The 21,792-nt window shown below is 40.1% G+C and overlaps 1 protein-coding gene across 1 annotated transcript in view; it reads left to right on the forward strand.

The window, feature by feature from the left end:
• Window positions 1-21,792, forward strand: part of LOC117504818 — a 3,434,143-nt gene that overhangs the window by 2,269,658 nt on the left and 1,142,693 nt on the right. The window lies entirely within an intron of this gene.

Consider the following 21,792-nt stretch of genomic DNA (forward strand, 5'->3'; position numbering starts at 1 on the left):
AGTTAAATGTGGTCTATTAAACATTAGGTCTCTCTCTTCTAAGTCCCTGTTGGTAAATGATATAATAATTGATCAACATATTGATTTATTCTGCCTTACAGAAACCTGGTTACAGCAGGATGAATATGTTAGTTTAAATGAGTCAACACCCCCGAGTCACACTAACTGTCAGAATGCTCGTAGCACGGGCCGGGGCGGAGGATTAGCAGCAATCTTCCATTCCAGCTTATTAATTAGTCAAAACCCAGACAGAGCTTTAATTCATTTGAAAGCTTGACTCTTAGTCTTGTCCATCCAAATTGGAAGTCCCAAAAACCAGTTTTATTTGTTATTATCTATCGTCCACCTGGTCGTTACTGTGAGTTTCTCTGTGAATTTTCAGACCTTTTGTCTGACTTAGTGCTTAGCTCAGATAAGATAATTATAGTGGGCGATTTTAACATCCACACAGATGCTGAGAATGACAGCCTCAACACTGCATTTAATCTATTATTAGACTCTATTGGCTTTGCTCAAAAAGTAAATGAGTCCACCCACCACTTTAATCATATCTTAGATCTTGTTCTGACTTATGGTATGGAAATAGAAGACTTAACAGTATTCCCTGAAAACTCCCTTCTGTCTGATCATTTCTTAATAACATTTACATTTACTCTGATGGACTACCCAGCAGTGGGGAATAAGTTTCATTACACTAGAAGTCTTTCAGAAAGCGCTGTAACTAGGTTTAAGGATATGATTCCTTCTTTATGTTCTCTAATGCCATATACCAACACAGTGCAGAGTAGCTACCTAAACTCTGTAAGTGAGATAGAGTATCTCGTCAATAGTTTTACATCCTCATTGAAGACAACTTTGGATGCTGTAGCTCCTCTAAAAAAGAGAGCTTTAAATCAGAAGTGCCTGACTCCGTGGTATAACTCACAAACTCGTAGCTTAAAGCAGATAACCCGTAAGTTGGAGAGGAAATGGCGTCTCACTAATTTAGAAGATCTTCACTTAGCCTGGAAAAAGAGTCTGTTGCTCTATAAAAAGCCCTCCGTAAAGCTAGGACATCTTTCTACTCATCACTAATTGAAGAAAATAAGAACAACCCCAGGTTTCTTTTCAGCACTGTAGCCAGGCTGACAAAGAGTCAGAGCTCTATTGAGCTGAGTATTCCATTAACTTTAACTAGTAATGACTTCATGACTTTCTTTGCTAACAAAATTTTAACTATTAGAGAAAAAATTACTCATAACCATCCCAAAGACGTATCGTTATCTTTGGCTGCTTTCAGTGATGCCGGTATTTGGTTAGACTCTTTCTCTCCGATTGTTCTGTCGGAGTTATTTTCATTAGTTACTTCATCCAAACCATCAACATGTTTATTAGACCCCATTCCTACCAGGCTGCTCAAGGAAGCCCTACCATTATTTAATGCTTCGATCTTAAATATGATCAATCTATCTTTGTTAGTTGGCTATGTACCACAGGCTTTTAAGGTGGCAGTAATTAAACCATTACTTAAAAAGCCATCACTTGACCCAGCTATCTTAGCTAATTATAGGCCAATCTCCAACCTTCCTTTTCTCTCAAAAATTCTTGAAAGGGTAGTTGTAAAACAGCTAACTGATCATCTGCAGAGGAATGGTCTATTTGAAGAGTTTCAGTCAGGTTTTAGAATTCATCATAGTACAGAAACAGCATTAGTGAAGGTTACAAATGATCTTCTTATGGCCTCGGACAGTGGACTCATCTCTGTGCTTGTTCTGTTAGACCTCAGTGCTGCTTTTGATACTGTTGACCATAAAATTTGATTACAGAGATTAGAGCATGCCATAGGTATTAAAGGCACTGCGCTGCGGTGGTTTGAATCATATTTGTCTAATAGATTACAATTTGTTCATGTAAATGGGGAATCTTCTTCACAGACTAAAGTTAATTATGGAGTTCCACAAGGTTCTGTGCTAGGACCAATTTTATTCACTTTATACATGCTTCCCTTAGGCAGTATTATTAGACGGTATTGCTTAAATTTTCATTGTTACGCAGATGATACCCAGCTTTATCTATCCATGAAGCCAGAGGACACACCAATTAGCTAAACTGCAGCATTGTCTTACAGACATAAAGACATGGATGACCTCTAATTTCCTGCTTTTAAACTCAGATAAAACTGAAGTTATTGTACTTGGCCCCACAAATCTTAGAAACATGGTGTCTAACCAGATCCTTACTCTGGATGGCATTACCCTGACCTCTAGTAATACTGTGAGAAATCTTGGAGTCATTTTTGATCAGGATATGTCATTCAAAGCGCATATTAAACAAATATGTAGGACTGCTTTTTTGCATTTACGCAATATCTCTAAAATCAGAAAGGTCTTGTCTGAGTGATGCTGAAAAACTAATTCATGCATTTATTTCCTCTAGGCTGGACTATTGTAATTCATTATTATCAGGTTGTCCTAAAAGTTCCCTGAAAAGCCTTCGGTTAATTCAAAATGCTGCAGCTAGAGTACTGACGGGGACTAGAAGGAGAGAGCATATCTCACCCATATTGGCCTCTCTTCATTGGCTTCCTGTTAATTCTAGAATAGAATTTAAAATTCTTCTTCTTACTTATAAGGTATTGAATAATCAGGTCCCATCTTATCTTAGGGACCTCGTAGTACCATATCACCCCAATAGAACGCTTCACTCTCAGACTGCAGGCTTACTTGTAGTAGAATGGGAGGCAGAGCCTTCAGCTTTCAGGCTCCTCTCCTGTGGAACCAGCTTCCAATTCAGATCAGGGAGACAGACACCCTCTCTACTTTTAAGATTAGGCTTAAAACTTTCCTTTTTGCTAAAGCTTATAGTTAGGGCTGGATTGGGTGACCCTGAACCATCCCTTAGTTATGCTGCTATAGACTTAGACTGCTGGGGGGTTCCCATGATGCACTGAGTGTTTCTTTCTCTTTTTGCTCTGTATGCACCACTCTGCATTTAATCATTAGTGATTGATCTCTGCTCCCCTCCACAGCATGTCTTTTTCCTGGTTCTCTCCCTCAGCCCCAACCAGTCCCAGCAGAAGACTGCCCCTCCCTGAGCCTGGTTCTGCTGGAGGTTTCTTCCTGTTAAAAGGGAGTTTTTCCTTCCCACTGTAGCCAAGTGCTTGCTCACAGGGGGTCGTTTTGACCGTTGGGGTTTTACATAATTATTGTATGGCCTTGCCTTGCAATATAAAGCGCCTTGGGGCAACTGTTTGTTGTGATTTGGCGCCATATAAAAAAATTGATTGAATTGATTGATTGATGATGGGATCCTTCATGTGCGAGCATATCAGTGGCCATGAAAGGTGTCTCCGTGAACAGTTATTGATTTATGTTATTATGAATTAAGCATCCTCTTTTCATGAGCACATTTTTCATGGAAAGGTAGGGAAGTTGTGCAATAGTGTAAATGTATGGGACCAAAATGCACGGCAAATGATTTTAAACTATTTCTTGTGTAGCCGGATAATGTCACTTGACATACAACCAAAATCAAATGATATATTTATATATCACTTAGTTATTTTCCCTTTCAAACAATATTTCCGATCATGTTTTATGATCTTCAGTTGTGTTGGTGCCGTTTTGTCTTCAGGGTCCATGAGAGTCCAGAATCACCTCGATCTGAATCCAGCCGTGTGTCCATGAACAGTGACTGGTCGATGGAAAACCATCCTGATTTTAAAGAACAACCCCCCTCTGCTGAAAAGGAGTAAGCTCCTACTCACACAAAATGATACTGTTATGTTGTCAATTATTTATGCTCTATTTTTCATAAATAGGCATTTTCACTAGTTATTCCATTCGTAAATTTAATCTAGCTAACTTGAAGACAAGTCTGTACAGGAGTTCACAGGCTTCAACACAGCTGTGGTCCTGAATGCAATCTGGGAGTTCTTCCCTGACCAGACCCTGAAACCATCTGGGAGTTGCACTGGAATTTATATTGCATAAGGACTTGGCATTTGATATCTGAGGGCAGTCTGAATATCATTCACACAAGTCATAGTGCACAGCTTGATTTCAATTCCAGGCTGTATTAGGAGCAGGGAAAGTGATAGACCCAGTTAACAATTTAATGGTTTAATAATGTTATGAGAAGGTTTGGTTGAAGTTATGAAAACAGTTAATATCATTGCAATAAACTTAAAAACAAAATAAAACAAAAAAAAAAAAAAACACCTACTTGTCATGATCTGGCCCTTTTGGGCCAGATGTTATAATTCTGGACTTTTCTCCACTTTGCTGCTCTTTTATTCGTGGGTGATTCTTAGACTAGGGGCACTTATGTCCTTTGATCATATTGTATGAAAAACAGAAAAAAAAAGGGGAAGTTTCACACTTTGTTATCTTTACAATGAAAGTGTATTAAGAAATTTGTTCTAGTAGTCTATGATGACTTTTTCAGCATCATTATATGCAAATATTGTCGTTTTGTACTTGTCCCACACCCAGACTTTTGATCTTCAATGATAAAAATAAAAAAGGTAAAGAAACGTTTTTTCTAATGTTTTAAAATATCAGTAAAATAATCAAAACATAACTGGGGTATTCAATGTCATACAACTGTTGTGATTTTTTTTTAAACAAAACGTAGTTGTCCCACACTATTGCCGTAATTTCCACCACAACACTGTAATGTCCCTTTAAACAGTTTGTATGAAAGATTGTTTGGGTAGTTTCTATGGAGATAAACAGTGACATCAGGGCACTGTATATAGCGCCAAATCACAACAAACAGTTGTCCCAAGCCGCTATATATTGTAAGGCAATGGTGTGGTGGAAATTACATTTACAAGGCCAATAGTGCCCGTAGTTAAAGAATCACCCTCATGTCTTGTAATTACAGTAATCATGTAATTATGGTCATGCTTCAGCTATGTTTGGTCTTGTTTCATTTATTTTATTTGCCTGCCCCGTGAATAGTTTTGCTGTATTGTTTGCTTTCACTCTTGGTCCCTTATGTTGCTTTAGTCTTAGTTTAATTCTATCACTTATTGTATTATGCTTTAGTCACAGGTTTTGGTTATTATTTACCTTCATGTGTTTTTATCCAGTTATGTTCCTTTTAGTATTTATTGCATTCTCTGTTTATCATTTATTCTGTGTTGTATTCTCTAGTCACTGGTTTTGGTTTGTCATTTATTTTCTGTTCAGTTGTTGCATTTATTTTTATACTATAACCTGTGTCAGTCTGGTTCTAGTTTCGATTATAACCATTGATGCTCGTTTTCCCGCCATTTAGATTAATCACATCATTTCCTAGTTTCCCCTGTTTTGTTCACGTTAGTTATTGTTTGTTGAGCAAGTCATTTTTCACTGTTCGTTTTTTTTTTTCTGTCTATCTTGCCCCAGTCTGCTTTGCTTCTCTTCTCACTGCACTCACATTTGTCTTCTCCAGCCATGCCCACTTCCAGAGCAATACACACACCTGCACTTCGTCACACCTGATTAGCCTGTTCCCTATTTAAGCCCTCTGACAGGCTGGCAAGGTAGGACACAAATGGGTGATTCTTTAACTACGGGCACTTTTTTCCTTGTAAATGTAATTTCCACCACACCATTGCCTTACAATATAAAGCGCCTTTGGGCAACTTTGTTGTGATTTGGCGCTATATACATGTGCTCTGAAGTCACTGTTTATCTCCATAGAAACTACCCAAACAATCTTTCATACAAACTGTTTAAAGGGACATTACAGTGTTGGGGTGGAAATTACGGCAATAGTGGGGACAACTACATTTAAAAAAAAAAAAAAAAAAAAGGACAACAGTTGTATGACATTGAATACTCCAATTATGTTTTGATTATTTTACTGATTTTATTCAGAGATATTTTAAAACATTAGGAAAAAACGTTTTTCATTTTTATCATTGAAGATCAAAAGTCTGGGTGTGGGACAAACACAAAACGGCAATATTTGCATATAATCATGCTGAAAAAGTCATCATAGACTAGAACAAATTTCTTAAAACACTTTCATTGTAAAGATAACTATAAAAGTGTGAAATTTCCCCTTTTTTCTGTTTTTCATACAATATGATCAAAGGACATAAGTGCCCATAGTCTAAGAATCATCAAAATGCGAGGCTCACACAGACAGCTCTGGTTGCAAAACAGCTTTAGTGACGAAAGCAGTGGTCGGTACTCAGGAAGGCAGTCCAATGATCATCAGGCTTAGTTGAGGTCAGTATAGATGGGCAGGAGGTTGAAAATACACTGAAGCAAGCAGGACTAGAAAACAAAACAGAGCTGGATAGAAGGCACATCAGTCTGGCGAGAAACAAACACAAGGTGAGCATATATACCCCCAGGAGTCAATCAGCAAATCCAGAACAGGTGTGCATGGAAAAGACCAGAAACAGGGCGTGGCCAGAGACAGAGTGCAAGACAGCAGCAGACAACCCCCAACAGGAAAAGGAACAAAGAAAAGCATGAACAAAAAGAACTGACCAAAAACAAAGTAGAAAACTGACCCCACCGTCCGACCCTGACACCCTCACAGCCAGATTGATTTTGTCACTTTCCAGCCTTGTATTTTTACTCTGCCTTGTTTTTGACCTTGATTTTGCCCTGCCTCTGATAGCCCTTACACCATGTTTTTTGACCTGTGACTGTTTATTGAACCACGTCAGTCTCACCTTTTTGCTACCTTCGCCACACTGCTGGACCACCCGTTTACCAAATCCCTGCCTGTTGCATTCATTCATCAGTTTGAACTGTATCAGTTGTGGGAACTTGCATTTGTGTTCACCCGGTTCGAGCCTTGCCTGATACTACTACTATGCCTCCACCTATCAATGGATTTGCATGACGTATGGAAATAGACATTTTGGTTGCTTGAGCTGTGAAAATCTACAGAATTGCCAAATGCCTCACTCATTACATCTGCTGTCCAAAAAAGGTTAACAGCCCAGGTAACCTTTTAATAACATGTTCATTAATGTTTGATAAATGTTCTGGGATCTTTGGTTAATATTACAATAACGTGATTGTATGGAGTTTTTCTCCGGTTCAGGAGGTGGAGACGAAGTCGAGGATGATTCCTGGGAAGTGAGCCCAGCTGTGCGTCAAGGAGCGGTGAACGTCTTTAGAGTTCCGGCTGATGGTTCGGTCGATATAGGTCCTGATAAGCCGGCATGAAGCGCTGGTGAAAACAGTTGCTCTGCAGCTTGTGATGGACGTGCAGCGAGATGTATGGTGAAAGACTGGTGGTGAGAGATCCGCTACAGCATGCTGTGGTAGCGTGATGATCTCTGCAGGAGCTTTAGACAGCGAGGATGTCTCCACTCGGTCTGGAGGTAGGCGCACCGGAGAAACCCCCATAAGTGCCACTGAGCATGAGGGTGACGATCTTCCCGATGATGTCATTCTGGAGAAGTCGGGTAAAGGTCGCGCTTCATTGTAAGCAGCAGAAATGCAAGCCGGTGTCTGATGCTGTTCATGAGGTGTGCGGATCATTTGTGAGGCAGGAACTGGGTTCTACAAGGCATAGGCAGGGTTGGAATTGTGTCCCGCTGACGACCCTGTCCTGACAGATGCAGCCCGGCTGACGTCCGCGGAAATATGCGTCATGGTGCAGCTACAGGTGACAGCTGAGATTCAGATGCTGACAAACCAGGAAGTAAGATGGTTGCATCTGAGAGGGTGATAAAAGGAGGCGGTGTTGAGCATGCCTTATGTAAATCAGATTTAAAAAAAAAAAAAAAATCCATTGGATCTTCAATATATGGAGGGATTTGACCTTGCAAAAACTGGGATTTAATGTTTAACAAATCTGGATAGTCAGACAATTTCTGGCTTGGCCTGCAGAATGCGCTCTAAAGCCTCAAAAATTCGCTGTCTGTTCCCCTCATCAGAACAGTCCAAAAATAGGTCCTGAATACTGAAGAAAAAAAAAAACCACACTCTGGCAGTGGACTGGAGTGCCTGTGCTTCAATTTCTGATGACGTGTCCTCATCAATATCCTCCCACTCAGTGTCGCTGTCTGACAGCAGGAGGCTGGACGGCAGGTGTTGGTTGATCCAGGCTTGGAGTTTGACTGCAGAAAACCAATCATCCAAGTCTTCCAGTCCAGGAAAAGATTGGTATAGCCATGAATTTGCCTCAACAAGGTTCCAGGCTTGATCCAGATAATCAAACTTCCTCTGTGTGAAACAGGAGTGAAAACTTGGAGGGATTTGATATCACAAAAATATGTCTATAATGGTGGCACAATCTGTGGCTGTGACAGCAGGAAGAAAGTTTGCTGTGTCCATGTATGGCCAGATTGTTCTGTCAGGCATGGTGGTGGTGTGGCTCATAACAGGTGGACATAAATGCAAGTTCTCACCGGGGCTGGAGAAAGTACAAGGTTTAATCAAAGCAAGCAGGGAGTCAGTACACAGGTGATCCAGCAGTGAGGCAACGGTAACAGACAGGCGAAAGGATGAGACATGGTTCAGCAGACAGGCACAGGTCAAAATACACAGTGAGGTGGTAAACTCAAGGTCAAGGATAAAGCAAAATCAAAAATCCAGCAGGCAAAAAAAAAAAAAAAAAAAAAAGGCAAAGGAGTCCTTTCAACTATGGCTGGAGAGTGACATGAAAGCAACAATCTGGCAATGAGTAGTGAGACTGAGGGCTTAAATAATTGGTGGTGTAATGAGAAGCAGGTGTGCAGAAGGTGCTGGAAGACTGACCGGGGAAGACAAAAGTGCAAGAGAGCACTGAGGCTAAAGCAAAGTGAACTGTGGCAAGATAACTAAGTGACTGAAAAACCAACAGTGCAAAGCAAGTGACAAAACTAACAGTGTATAATGTGACGTGTAGGGGAAACCAAACTAGGAAATAATGTGACTAATCCAAATAGTGGGATACATGAAGATTTATGATTATAACAGAAACTAGATCAGGGACTGATACAGATTACAAATTGAGCAGAAAACTGACATGAAACAAAACCACAAAATACATGATAAACAGAGACTACAGAATAATGCAATAAAAAAAAACTGATACACAGAAAATGGAACATGATATGACAAGAAACAGTGAAGGTGAATAATAACCAAAACCTGTGACTAAAGTGTAATACAAGAAATGTGATAACCAGAACTAGACTTATAGGATCAGGAGTGAGCAACCAATAACCAACTACTTAATAAAAGAAAACCAAAGAAAGAATCTGTGATGACAGTGTAACAAAGAAAAGCAATAAATAACTACAAACTAAATAAGGTAACGAAAGAAACTAGTGACTAAATAGTAAACAAAGCAATAAACAGAATCAAACCAACATGGTAAAGTATAAACTTAGGTAAAACCAGAGACTCAGAGGAAATAAGGCAATGAACAAAAATCAAGCCCCTGGCCTGGGCATGACAGTGCAGTAGTTGTCAGCGTTTTTGCAGATCCCGTGCGGGTCTCAAAGCCCATACAGCAGCCTGTCCAAAGTAACTCAATTCAATACAAGACTCAACTTCGATAACGGACAGCAGTATACATACATGCACTGTCTGCTGAAACCCACTTGCAGTGGATTAATCTCATACTCAAATACAAACTTGGATTGGTATGCTTTAGCTTAATATCTCTGAAGAAATAGGCAAGTTAACCAGTTTTTTTTATTCTTTCAAGCTTTCTGAATGGAATAATGCAATCAGCGCCTCCTACACAGAGCAGGGTTGAGCCCACCTCCTGCAGAGAGCAAGAGATGAGAGAAACAGAAGTTGCATGACTTGCTGAAATGTTGGTGTCTTATTGGAAACAAACATGCATGTAAAAAGTGATGCATCAACGACAGCAAAATGATCTTGTTCATTTTTATCTGTCACATGATAAATTGAAATAATTTGCAGGCTGAAGGGCATGGAAATCTTTACACTAACAGCAGCTGCATGAATGAATCCCAAATTCCTGATAATTCCACTTGATCCTCACTGCAGAAATGGAAAAAATAAAAATGTAGTAAATCAGTATCTTATAGCTTACATGTAAAAGCTCTAAGGTTTGTCATGTTGGAGGAGGAGTCACTTTTTGGCACAATAATTCCAAAAGAATCAGTGACATCCAACGCAGACTGACAGCCTCACTGTGTGACTCAGTGGGATCAGCAGGACCAACAAGCAGACCATGAAAACCAGTCTGTGTTCTGACATAATGTGAGTAAACTGTTTGATTGGTCCACAGAGTCAAGCAGCAGAGCTCAGAGGTTCCTGGGGTTCCATCTCCTCAGCAGCATCAAAGACGCCTGAACCACATGTTTATGGTATGTTGACTTCCATCTGATATTATCACTGGACAGTTTGTTCATAATGTCTCTATGCAAACTGACAGACAATAAAGAGAGAATCTTTGCAATATTAAGTGATCAACTGCATCACATACTGAGATCCAGCAACACTATGGTGTTATCTGAGTGAAATTTTAATTAACTGCCAAATTAATTAGTTCATCAATATTAAAGATGTAGGAATAAGAGAAAATGCTTTCTAAGCAAACTTCTCATTCCTCTTACTTCAGGATAAACTCACATTTTGGAGGAGAAAAAGCACAACGGATTACTAGTGAGAAAAAAAAAGTGTAAAAACAAAATATAAAGTCAGTGACAGTGAGTGGGGCAGTGTGAGAAGTAATGTAACACACAGGTGATGTTTCAATCTGGAATATATTTGCAGCGCTTCACTTTTTCCACATTCTTATATTACAGCCTTATTCCAAAAGGAATTAAATTAATTTCCCCTGTATTATACACACAATACCTCATAATGACAATGAAAAAGTTTTTTAGATTTTCCAAATTTATTAAAACTAAGAAATCACATTTACATAAGTATTCACAGCTGTTGCCATGAAGCTCAAATTTGTGCTCAGGTTCATTCCGTTTCCACAGCTTTATTAGAGTCCACCTGGGGTAAATTCAGTTGATTGGACATGATTTGGAAAGGCACACGCCTGTCTACATATAAAGGTCCCACAGTTGACAGTCAGAGCACAAATCAAGCATGAAGTCAAAGGAATTGTATGTAGACAACCGAGAGGAATGTTTTGAGACACAAATCTTGGAAGGAAACAAACATTTCTGCTGCTTTGAAGGTCCCAATGAGCACAGTGGCCTTCATCATCTGTAAATGGAAGAAGTTTAGATCAGTGAGTGATCAGGGGAGATGGGCCTTAGTCAAGGAGGTGACCAAGAACTAGATGGTCACTCTGTCAGAGCTCCAGTACCCTCTGTGGAGAAAGGAGAATAACCATCTCTGCAGCAATCCACTAATCAGGCCTGTATGGTAGAGTGGCCAGAAGGAAGCCACTCCTTCGTAAAAGGCACATGGCAGCCCATGAGGGCCCGTATCCACAAAGAAGCCTAAGGCTAAAAATAGCTCCTAATGACATTATTCAGACAAGAAAAATCTTAGAATTCCTTGGTAAGATGAAAGTTGTCTGCAAAGCACTTTAGGCTTTAAGAGAGCTCCTAAGGTGCCAGAGTAGTGAGGAGGACTTTTAAGAAGCCAAAGAGTGTCTTGAGCAGACAAGCTGGCATAAAAGACAGAGGAAGCAGAAATATTTTCTATATGCAGGATGACATTGAGTCAGTAACACGCTACCCGCTTCATCTACATAATTATTTTAATTTTATTTTGATGTTAATTTACTGTATTTAGAAATTGTTTAGCTTCATGTTATCATATACACCCTGTTGATATCATCATCAATATTGTGTTTTCTCTTTCTTGCGTAATCCATGTATTTTTAACATTTACAATTATATTATGTGCTCAATGAGCGTACCAAGTAAACACACACGCTTTTAATATATAGATATTTGGCATGTGAACAACATTTGTTCAAACATTTTCAAGCTGTGTAACAGTTCATTTAATTTTGTTGGGTTTCATCATCATAAAGTTATCCTCAAGATTACATGTCTTAGTGCAGTTCAGGTTATATGATCAGATTACACTGTTCATTCATGAAAATTCAGTAAGGTATATCTTATATTCCAATACTAAGGTGGAACTATGCCAGTATACAAAGATATATCTAAAAGAAGAGTAAAATAGGAGAGTAGAGTCCAGCCACTTAGGTGCCTGGTCTTGAGAACCAGGGATAGGTCATGACTAAGACGGTGGAGCGCATTCGTTTTTTTAATTTTTCCTGCCCTTTCCATGACAACCAATCACAGCTCTTAGAGGACTGTGTCATACCTAGTAACGGGGTCAACCCCGCCTCATAAAGATAGGAGTTTATCCCCTCCTTGCTCAGACTTGCTCCCAGACACCTGGCTCACTCTTAGGCTAAGTTTTCTTGCCAGGAAATTTTGGGCTAAATTAGGAGCTCTTTGAGAAGGCTTTGAGTTGCTGCATGGGTACAGGCTCTGGAGTTTGCCAAATGGCACCTGAAGGACTCTCATACCATGAGAAACAAAATTCTCTGGTCTGATGAGACCAAGATTGTGTCACGGAACACGGAGGCGTGGCACACAAAGCTGACGGACACAAATGCAGACTCAGACTGTGGCATAGGAGCAATGTAAAAGGCTTTATCATGTAAGGGTGATTCTTAGACTACGGGCACTTATGGCCTTTGATCATATTGTATGATCAACAGAAAGGGGAAATTTCACACTTTTATAGTTATCTTTACAATGAAAGTGTTAAGAAATTTGTTCTAGTAGTCTGATGACTTTCACCTTTTTTCAGCATCATTATATGCAAATATTGCTGTTTTGTGCTTGTCCCACACCCAGACTTTTGATCTTCAATGATAAAAATGAATGGTAAAGAAGCTTTTGTAATGTTTTAAAATGTCTGAATAAAATATCAGTAAAATAAGACATAATTGGGGTATTCAATGTCATACAACTGTTTATTTTTTTTAAAAAATGTAGTTGTCCCACACTATTGCTGTAATTTCCACCACAACACTAATGTCCCTTTAAACAGTTTGTATGAAAGATTGGGTAGTTTCTATGGAGATAAACAGTGACATCAGAGCACATGTATATAGCGCCAAACCACAACAGTTGCCCCAAGGCGCTTTATATTGTGAGGCAGTGATGTGGTGGAAGTTACATTTACAAGGCCATCATAACCATCCCAAAGACGTATTGTTATCTTTGGCTGCTTTCAGTGATGCCGGTATTTGGTTAGACTGTTACAAATGATCTTATGGCCTCAGACAGTGGACTCATCTCTGTGCTTGTTCTGTTAGACCCCAGTTGAATTGAATTAACATGCAATATGTTGTTGAATTTTCTATAAGCATGAAATCATTGTGCTGTTGTATTTATTGTTTTCTTGAGACAGAAAAGTCTGCAAAGCACTTGAAGTCCAAGACAAATTTCCCCTTTTGGAAAATAAAGTATCAAAGCAACATATCAGTAGGGTAAAGCTAACCTATCTCACATTCTTTATTAGTAGGGGAACAATCCAGCACTTGGTGAATTCTGCTTCCCAATGATAAGACCCAACATCAAAGAATCAATTCGCTATGAATGCCACAAGCCAGTTATTCCTGTGGTAACTTTTGACACCTCCTGCTTCAAACCCAAAAAGTCAGAAGGATCGTGAGGGCCCCACTTTCACAGTCTACATTCAGACTGTGAATCAAGATCTAGCAAGCTTTTGTCCTTCTGCTCTACAGGCCGAGTGCTTGACAGTAGAAGCGAGATCCCACTCGGGGCTCATCTCCCCACCTCAGATAAGAGGTAGGGTGGGAGGAGGGGCCCAGAAGATGGTTGATGGTTAGGGATCCATGGGACCTGCCCATGGGATGGGTGGCATACAGCTGGCAAAAAACAAAAAAAAAAAAACCCTGAAAGGCCACCAGGAGGACAGCTGTGTGGCAGACAGATGTTGGTCAGAGGGAGTCCCGTGCATCCCATTAAGGACCATGGCTGGGTCACCTGAAGTACCGTGCAGCCTGTTAAGGGCCATGACAGAATCAGGGCCAAGTAAGGTCCGTAGTTCATGTTGGACAAATGTACAGTGGTCCCTCATTTATCGTGGGAGTTACGTTCTAAAAATATCCTGCAATAGGCAAAATCCGTGAAGTAGATGTGTTATTTTAACAATTATAGATGTTTTAAGGCTGTAGAACCCCTCACTACACACTTCTCAAACAGGCTTTAACATTTTCTCAGTGTAAACACTAAGTTCAAACCTTAGTAGAAAAAGACCAACCTGTTTTCAGGCCCAAACATTTGTTTGAGAAATAAAAATAGAATGTTTTCCTATAAATTAAGCTGGCTTTTAGAATTAACAAATTTAATTTTAACGATCAGCCTATGAGGTTGAACACAAATTAATAGTGACTGACCAGTATTTCATAATTCCTCTGATTGCGCATCTTCGTCATGGTGCCGCTCCACTGTCACGTCTTTTCAAGTGAAAAAAACAGTTATGGTAGTTGTTGGTGGTGCTCTTTTCTTCTGGGTGAGAAGATTCTTATAAACAGACATGCAGAACACAATGTGTGTACTCTCCCTTCGTGGTGCCATGACCGGCCTGCTTGATGATGCAGAAGACAATGCGCTGTTAAAAAAAAAAAGTTGTTACTGTTTAATAAAGTTCTTATGATGTGTAACTGATGCTTGATGACCTGTGTTGGAAATGACAGAACAAACGGATTGTTTTGCCTGGTAAAATATTTCATTCCTGTTATAAAGAGCAGACAATACAAGAATTATCCTTCTGTTCCTTTATGTACATGAACCACGGCCATGGACGTAAACAAGGAAGTAATGTACTGACATGAATGAAGCCATGTGCTCATATCATGAACATGTCAGCTGCCTCCACATGTCCAGTGCGTGGCATGCCAAAGGACACCGTGTCATGTGGACTATTACATGGACGTGAAACTTGGCTTGACAGCCATTCACATGATCAGATATTTTCACATGGGGCAGCTTGTCTGATGGTGTCCAATGCACACTGAGGCACTGGTGATCACACTGCAAAGGTGATATGTATTTTTATTTACTACCATGTAAAGAGAACCCGCTGATGCACGTGCAACACGGTGGCATGTTGAGGTGATATTCTGCATGGCACGATATGTATTCACCAGCTGTGCGTAGTGATGATGCAGCAGTCAGGTGCAGCTTTGACTGCATGCACATTGCCGTGCGTGCTGAGATGATCCAGTTTTTTTATTTTTCTTCATGTCATTTGCAGATGCATTTACACCCCTGTGACAATATGTGGGTGATTCTTTAACTACGGGCACTATTGGCCTTGTAAATGTCATTTCCACCACACCACTGCCTTACAATATAAAGTGCCTTGGGGCAACTGTTTGTTGTGATTTGGCGCTATATATACACACACACACACACACATGTGCTCTGATGTCACTGTTTATCTCCATAGAAACTACCCAAACAATCTTTCATACAAACTGCTTAAAGGGACATTACAGTGTTGTGGTGGAAATCACGGCAATAGTGGGGGACAACTACATTTTGTTTAAAAAAAAAAAAAAAAACACAGTTATGACAATGAATACCCCAATTATGTATTGATTATTTTAAACACATTAGAAAAAATGTTTACCATTCATTTTTATCATTGAAGATCAAAAGTCTGGGTGTGGGACAAGCACAAAACGGCAATATTTGCATATAATGATGCTAAAAAAGGTAAAGTCATCATAGACTACTACAACAAATTTCTTAACACACTTTCATTGTGAAGATAAGTGTGAAATTTCCTTTTTCTGTTTTTCATACAATATGATCACAGGACATAATAAGTGCCTGTAGTCTAAGAATCACCCACGTGTTCCCCAGCTTTGAATTACACTGATGCAGCGGCTGTCATGTGGCGACGAATGGACCATGTGGGCATTGCAATTGCGTCATGTGATGTGCCTGTCCAGTCGGATGGTCTGCTGGCACTGACACGCAGCCAGGCTGGGTTTGTATTTTCATCTCTGTTGTGGGACTGCTGCTGAATGCACCTCCTGCAGGACATGTTGGATATGGCATGGTGTTCCATGCCATATCCAGCTGTGCATGCTGCACTGATAGTGATCACACTGCAGCCACTGTTCAAGCCTTCGCAACCTCAGCCACACCTTGATTATGGGCTCATGGTGGGGGAGGAGAACTACACACACCAGCCATCTGTGTTGCGGGGAGCACTGCGCACTTGTTCACCAATTCTGTTGCTCAGTACTGGCACACACGCAGGACACTTAGAAAATGTGGGGCCATTCACGCAGCCAGCTTGAAAGTGGTCACCTGCTCTCTACTTTCATGCTGGCAGCACAAATGGTGCCACATTTTCTAACTGCCCCGTGAGTGGTCTTAGATGTGTGTGGGAGGCACCTGGATTCTGGCCGAGAGTGGGTCAAATGGGAACTCAGTTATTCGGCTGCCTCGTGTTATGTTTGAAGGGGCTCTATATGGGAAGCAAAACTCCTTAAGAGAATTCAAAAAGTTAAAGACACCACAAAACAAACTCAGGGGGCAACCAAAAACAGATAACTTAAGGACCAGGGAGAGAATTCAACCAGACAAGAAGTCAACCTGATTCAAATGGAACTGCAGCCAGTAAGAGGGCTAGAAAATAAATAACTGATACACAATATAAAGGAAGAGGCTGTCAATAATGTAGCACACAAATGAGGGAACCAAGCCACACTGACTTGGGGCACAAAACAGCTTCCCTAAAGGGCACAACAGGAGGAAAGCATAACTAAAACAAAAAGAAAAAGTAAAAGAGTAGTTTTATTTGTGATGTGCACAGTTAAAACAGGCAGTAAGACCACACAATGAAATTCGTATTCTGTTCATTCTCCCTAGAAAATTTGCATGTTGCAGATGATTAAAAAAGACAGAAATTATATACACAATACCCTGTCATTGTCATTCGAACAATTTGACCTGCAGCACAAATGCTGTATGAATTGACATTTGAACATTCATGCAATTCGTGCTTCATTCAAGCTACATTCCAATTCCTCAGACAGCATTTGTCACATTTAGGGAAATATGCCAAATTGGCAAGCCAGCACAAATTTAGAGAACAGGCACATTACTGTTGTGCTGCATTTGAACTGGGGAATATTTGTATGGCGGTTGTACTGCTAGCTGGAATGGCAACCCACCAACATTCAGAGCAGTCTGATCATGTGCTGATTTCATGCCACATTCTGGGTATTTGTACCTGGCTATACAAATGTAGCTCAAATTCTGTTTTTCCATTTCGTGTGATGTATACAGCATTTGTGCTTGTGTGACAGGCCCAAAGGGATGTACAGTATTGGGAATTTTGTCCAGTATTATAGTTTAGCAGCATTCCTGCTGTGCAGGAGTCATAAGGTGCATGGATGCATAAATAGTGAACAGAGCTATTATACCACTCAGTGGTTTAAAATATTTACAGACAAGTTGGGGTCACCTGCTGATGAAAACATTTAATTGGATTAAAGATGAAAGTAAACCCCTATCATGGAATGAGGCACTTTTTGCCCTAATACCAAGAGAGCGTAAGGATTGTCAAAGCAGTAGTAACTACAGACCAATCTCAATTCTCAACATTGTAAATTATATACATCGATACTGGCTAAAAGACTGGGCAGTTCCTTTCAGATTTGATAGATGAAGATCAGACAGGATTGATTAAAAAACACATGACAATATTAGAAGGATATTGCATTTGATAGATAAAGTCCAAGGGGAAAATAAAGCTGCCGTACTGCTAAGCCTTCATGCAGAAAAGGCATTTGACAGAGTATATATTGGGTGTTACTCTACTAAACAAGCAGTTGCATGTTTTAGAGTTCTATCAATATCTGACAGCTAGATTAAAACTGAATGGATCATTGTCCATTGGCGAGAGGGACCAGACAAGGTTGTTGTCTGAGTCTGACTTCATTTAGCCTTATATTGAACCACTGGCCCAGGCAATTCACCAGCATGAAGATTTACAAGGCATTAAAGTAGGACATTAAAAAAAAAAAAAATTTAGTTGATTTGCAGAGGATGTCATCAATCAATCAATTTTTTTATATAGCGCCAAATCACAACAAACAGTTGCCCCAAGGCGCTTTATATTGTAAGGCAAGGCCATACAATAATTATGTAAAACCCCCAATGGTCAAGACGACCTCCTGTGAGCAAGCACTTGGCTACAGTGGGAAGGAAAAACTCCCTTTTAACAGGAAGAAACCTCCAGCAGAACCAGGCTCAGGGAGGGGCAGTCTTCTGCTGGGACTGGTTGGGGCTGAGGGAGAGAACCAGGAAAAAGACATGCTGTGGAGGGGAGCAGAGATCGATCACTAATGATTAAATGCAGAGTGGTGCATACAGAGCAAAAAGAGAAAGAAACAGTGCATCATGGGAACCCCCCAGCAGTCTACGTCTATAGCAGCATAACTAAGGGATGGTTCAGGGTCACCTGATCCAGCCCTAACTATAAGCTTTAGCAAAAAGGAAAGTTTTAAGCCTAATCTTAAAAGTAGAGAGGGTGTCTGTCTCCCTGATCTGAATTGGGAGCTGGTTCCACAGGAGAGGAGCCTGAAAGCTGAAGGCTCTGCCTCCCATTTTACTCTTACAAACCCTAGGAACTACAAGTAAGCCTGCAGTCTGAGAGCAAAGCGCTCTATTGGGGTGATATGGTACTACGAGGTCCCCAAGATAAGATGGGACCTGATTATTCAAAACCTTAAGAAGAATTTTAAATTCTATTCTAGAATTAACAGGAAGCCAATGAAGAGAGGCCAATATGGGTGAGATATGCTCTCTCCTAGTCCCCGTCAGTACTCTAGCTGCAGCATTTTGAATTAACTGAAGGCTTTTTAGGGAACTTTTAGGACAACCTGATAATAATGAATTACAATAGTCCAGCCTAGAGGAAATAAATGCATGAATTAGTTTTTCAGCATCACTCTGAGACAAGACCTAATTTTAGAGATATTGCGTAAATACAAAAAAGCAGTCCTACATATTTGTTTAATATGTGCTTTGAATGACATATCCTGATCAAAAATGACTCCAAGATTTCTCACAGTATTACTAGAGGTCAGGGTAATGCCATCCAGAGTAAGGATCTGGTTAGACACCATGTTTCTAAGATTTGTGGGGCCAAGTACAATAACTTCAGTTTTATCTGAGTTTAAAAGCAGGAAATTAGAGGTCATCCATGTCTTTGTCTGTAAGACAATCCTGCAGTTTAGCTAATTGGTGTGTGTCCTCTGGCTTCATGGATAGATAAAGCTGGGTATCTGCGTAACAATGAAAATTTAAGCAATACCGTCTAATACTGCCTAAGGGAAGCATGTATAAAGTGAATAAAATTGGTCCTAGCACAGAACCTTGTGGAACTCCATAATTAACTTTAGTCTGTGAAGAAGATTCCCCATTTACATGAACAAATTGTAATCTATTAGACAAATATGATTCAAACCACCGCAGCGCAGTGCCTTTAATACCTATGGCATGCTCTAATTTTTATTGTCAACAGTATCAAAAGCAGCACTGAGGTCTAACAGAACAAGCACAGAGATGAGTCCACTGTCCGAGACCATAAGAAGATCATTTGTAACCTTCACTAATGCTGTTTCTGTACTATGATGAATTCTAAAACCTGACTAAAACTCTTCAAATAGACCATTCCTCTGCAGATGATCAGTTAGCTGTTTTACAACTACCCTTTCAAGAATTTTTGAGAGAAAAGGAAGGTTGGAGATTGGCCTATAATTAGCTAAGATAGCTGGGTCAAGTGATGGCTTTTTAAGTAATGGTTTAATTACTGCCACCTTAAAAGCCTGTGGTACATAACCAACTAATAAAGATAGATTGATCATATTTAAGATTGAAGCATTAAATAATGGTTATGTCATGATACATTTGACATAACCCAAAGGTTCCCTGCCCTTACTGATGGAAGTTCTTCAGAAATTTTACTTTTATGCAGGTTACAAATTAAATATTACAAAGACCCAAATAATGTAATTTAATTACATTCTTTCAAATGAAATCAATATAATTTAAATTGGGACACAATATTAAGTATCTGCAGGGGTCAATATTGTAAGAGATTTAAATAAGTTAAATGGGGTTAATTATAAGCCAGTGATCCAAAACCTTAGATAAGATATTGAAAGGCGAGCTACCTGTTATCTGGATTTTGGTAGTAGGATTAATGTAGCTAATATCATACCTAGATTATTATAGTTATTTCAATCTTAATTGCTGGAGGTCCCATTGAGTCGCTTCATAACCTGGAATAAACTTATTTCCAGGTTTGTCTGGGCTGGACAGAGAGCTACGGTGAGATTTGCAACACTACAGTTACCTAAACAAAGGAGGATTGGTGCTTCCTAGTTTGGAAGAGTATTTATACACAGCTCAGATCTTTGTTTTGGTGTTGTGATAACTATTTTGCTAGATGGATGGAAATTGAGACATATCTTGAAGGTTTTCAGATTCAATTAGGAGAAAAGGGGGCTCTACCTACTATTAATGATGACACTCGGTAACTTCCAGGTGCTAGAAATTTGGTTTACCTTCAGACTCAAATTTATTGCCAAGTAAGTTCTCAAAGAATTTGATCTTGTGTCATTGGTGCATAAACACCAAAAATAAAAAAATACTTCTGTATGAAGTGAAGGAGATGAATAGACAAAACTATGTTCACTGGCAAACAATGTAATGGAATAGGGATGGCCAAGGCATGCAGATGTACAGTACCTTTCAGTGTAGGGATGAGCATCTGTACTTTGTGGGAGTGGGGTAAATGGTAGCCTCTGGCATCATTTATGTCTAGCTGTGGACAGAAAGAAGCTGTTTTAGTCCTCATGGACCTCATCCATCTGCCAGAGGGGAGGGTGACAAAAAGTTTGTGTCCTGGGTGAGAGGGATCGGCCACTATCTTCTTTGCTCACCTCAGGGCCCTGGAGGTGGACAGGTCCTGAAGGGATGTGTAGAAGAATTTTTAGGTCCTTATTTGAACTGTGATGAACTATCATGTGTCCTGATCTGAACTGTATGTCCTCTGGCTGAACTAGCAGGTGTTCAACCCAAAAAAAAGGGCTCTTAGTCATTCGGTCTGTCAGGGGCTTTCCAAGGCCTTTTAGGTGCTTTCCCGCAGGCCACGTGCAGGGGGCCTCAGGCCAGCTGCACCTGTGGCCGAAGGTCTTAAAAAAAAATCAGTTGTAAATCCTTCACGTTTTAATGGGAGCGTTTGTCACATTGAAATAATGGCCTAACACCTGCTTAGGGTTCACTAGAGGACGCTTCCAATAGAAAACCATGTCTTGGGAATGAAATAAATAAAAAAGTCGGAGGAGCGATGCCCGCGGGTCTCCAATAAATAGATGAGCGCGGTTGTCACATATTCAGTCTCTCTAGAGGACTCAGTTTGTCTAAGCTCTGTGTCGAAGGCTTAAACTTAAAAACTGTGCATTTTATCTTGCTTAAGGCTGAATTATTCTAAAGTGTTGTGTCCTTTTCTAGCATATCACTTGCAATTAGTTTGTGTTATCTAAAAGACGACATCCCGAGAAGACTAAAGACGAACCACGACAGAACTTGGCGAGCCAGCTTCAGGAGGGTCCAGGGGCATTCCGGCAGCCTGGGGTAGTCCAGCTCATCCCTCCAGACCGTAAATAACAGTGATCACGACTAAAAGGTAAGCAGAAACCTTTTATAACTTCTGCACGATCTGGAGGAGTGAGTTGGGATTTCTGCCCAAGTTGACAGGTGATATTTTTAATTGCCTCTTACCCAAAAGAACCTGGACTAAGAAAATTGATGAGACTAAAAAAAAAGATAAGACTGAAAAT

Source organism: Thalassophryne amazonica, chromosome 23, assembly GCF_902500255.1.
Source record: "Thalassophryne amazonica chromosome 23, fThaAma1.1, whole genome shotgun sequence".
Taxonomy (NCBI): Eukaryota; Metazoa; Chordata; class Actinopteri; order Batrachoidiformes; family Batrachoididae; genus Thalassophryne; species Thalassophryne amazonica.